This window comes from Mobula hypostoma, chromosome 8 (genome assembly GCF_963921235.1).
Source record: "Mobula hypostoma chromosome 8, sMobHyp1.1, whole genome shotgun sequence".
Classification (NCBI taxonomy): domain Eukaryota; kingdom Metazoa; phylum Chordata; class Chondrichthyes; order Myliobatiformes; family Myliobatidae; genus Mobula; species Mobula hypostoma.
The window spans coordinates 91,712,151-91,715,192 of record NC_086104.1 but is presented as its reverse complement, the minus strand read 5'-3'; positions in this window follow the sequence as shown (position 1 = coordinate 91,715,192).

Here is a 3,042-nt window from a genome sequence, read left to right as displayed (position 1 = left end):
TCCAGACAGACGGCACAGTGGGGTATGATTGAACCGGGTCCTCAGCATGTGAGGAAGCAACTCTACTAGCCATACTTCTGTGCCACCAGGGTTCTGGGGCAAAGAGAGAACGGTATTCATCCGAGACTTATCACTCACATTGGAGTTGTATAAAACTTTGGTGAAGCCGTACTTGGAGAATAGTGTGCAGCTGTGGTCAACCCATTGCAGGAAGGGTTGAGGGGGCGCAAGGGAATGGATTTCAAGAGGGTGCAATGAGGTTCACCAGGATGCTCTCTGGGTTAGAGAGTATTAGCAATAAGGAGGGGATGGACAAACTTGGGTTGTTTTCGCTGGAATGTTGGAGGCTGAAGGAATCGCTGATAGAATGCATAAACCCTTCTTGAGCTTCCTTCTGGGTACCTGTACCTAGATCCTTTTTCACATACCTGATTAAATTGTGTAGACCGCCAGGATCTCTTTCCCAGGGTATGAATGTTGAATCCTTGATAGAAAGGCTTTCAGGTCAGAGGGGAAATTTTAAAAGGGATGTGTGGGGCAAGTTTTTTTAAACAGAGTGTGGCAGGCACTTCAACCATGCTGTCAGGTGGTGACAAATGCACATACAATAGTGGCATTCAAGCTCATGAAAATTCAAAGTAAATTTCCTATCAAAGTACATATATGTCACCGTCTAATGAGATTCTTTTCCTTGCAGGCATTTCACAGTAAGTACAAGGAAACACAATTGAATCATTCAAGCCCACACATAACAAAGATGAGCAAACAACCAATGTGTAAATATTAAAAAGAAAATAATAATAATAGTAGTAGGCCTCCGTCAGTCTCGTGAGACCATGAATTTGTGCTTTTGGAAGGTTTCCAGGGCACAGGCCTGGGCAAGGTTGCATGGAAGACCGGCAGTTGCCCATGCTGCAAGTCGCCCCTCTCCACGACACCAATGTTGTCCAAGGGAAGGGCATTAGGACCCATACAGCTTGGCACCAGTGTCATCGCAGAGCAATGTGTGGTTAAGTGCCTTGCTCAAGGACACACACACTGCCTCAGCCAAGGCTCGAACTAGCGACTTTCAGATCACTAGACGAACGCCTTAACCACTTGGCCATATTGAGAACATGAATAATAGAGTCCTTGAAAGTGAGTCCTTAGGTTGTGAGATCAGTTCAGTGTTTGGTGTGAGTGATGTTGATTGAAGTTATCGCCCTGGTGCAAGAGACAGGTGATTGAGGGGTAATAGCTGTTCCTGACCTGGTGGTGGGGGGCCACAAGGAGGTATTGAAATCTAGGTCTTGGAGGTCTTTGATTTGTTTTGAGAGGATGATAGTACTGAACGCTGAGCTGTAGTCAATGAAGAGCATCCTGATGTATGCATCTTCAATGTCCAGATGTTCCAGGGTTGAGTGAAGATCGTATGAAATGGCATCTGCTGTGGACCTGTTGGAGTGGATCCAAGTTTCTCCTCAGGTGGGAGTTGATGTTTCATCACCAGTATGCAAGGAATGCATTGAAATGGACCATGGGCAGGCAGAAGGAACTTAGTTTAATTTGGCATCATGCTCAGCACAGATGTTGTGGTCCGAAGGGCCTGATCTTGAGCTCTAATGTTCTATGTTCTTGGTGTTCCAAGGGAAGGGAGGTGTAGTGAAATGCAAGTTTCTAACCTGCCTGGTTAGAAGGTGATTAATGTCACCCTTTGAACTGGAGCAGAGATTCTTGATGTTGCATGATCCACTAGAATGGAAATACAAAACTCTGTCTACTGCATCAAACCTGTGGAATAATGGCACCAGAGGGAAGTCTCAAAAGATTCATCAAATCCTGTAAAGGGATGATTTTGAAAAACCACTGCTTTTATGTTTCGGTTATGGACCTACATCAGGGTTTTTAATTAGCATATAGGCTTGCTATATGTGTGGGTTTATTACCCGATAGGAATACCTACTTTTGTCTAGCTTCAGATAAAACATCCACTATCCTGCTGTAGTCTTCTATCAGCTGCTGATGCGTGAGCCTCGGGGGAGCCCCTCCCTACAGGGTTTGCATCACAATGAGATTGGATCAGAGGGGCGGTATGAAGACAAAGTTGCATACACCGAGGGTTGCATACACCAAGGGTAGCCACTGGCTCTTTCATTGATAATGACAAACTCCCTCGGCATTAATTGTTACCAAGTCTTACAGCAGAGAAACATGCCCTTCAGCCCACAACTGAGCATCAAACACCCATCTACTCCAACCCTGTTTTAATCTCCCATCACATTCTACCCCTCATCTACATACTGAGGGCAATCTACAGCAGCCAATTCATTGACTAGCCTGCCTACACATCTTTGGAATATGGGAAAAAACTGGAGCATGCAGAGGAAGCTCCCATGATCACAGGGAGAATGTACATTCTTAGGGATAGAATTAATGAGCATTCAAAAAACCATGAACTATCCAAGAGGTCAAGGTACAACCTATGCTACAGAATCGTAAAGGAAGTCCAGGAAAGCTAATTTAAGAGTGAGAAAAAATTCCGATTGAGGTTAGAGAAGGAATCATATGTCTGCCAGCTCTGGCAGGGTTTGAAGGCCATTACTTCCTACAAAGTCAAGCCTAACATTATGAACGGCTATGATGCTTCACTGCCAGATTAGCTCAATGTCTTCCAGGCATGCTTTGAAATGGAAAATAAAACTACACCTGTCTGAATTCCTACAGCATCTGCTGACCCTGTGATCTCTGTCGCGGAGGCCAATGTCAGGACGTCTTTCAAGCGGGTGAATCTGCAAGGTAGCAGGCCCTGATAGACTACCTGGTAGGAGTGTGAAAACCTGTCAGGTGTATTCAAAGACATCTTCATCTGCCACTGTTGCCACGGGAAGATCCAACATGTTTCAAAAGGGCGACGATCATACCAGTGCCCAAGAAGAGCAGGGTGAGCTGTCTCAATGATTATTGCCCAGTGGCACTCACATCAACTGTGATGAAATGCTTTGAGAGGTTAATTAAGGCTACAATCAATTCCTGCCTAACCAAGGACATTGAACAGCTGCACAA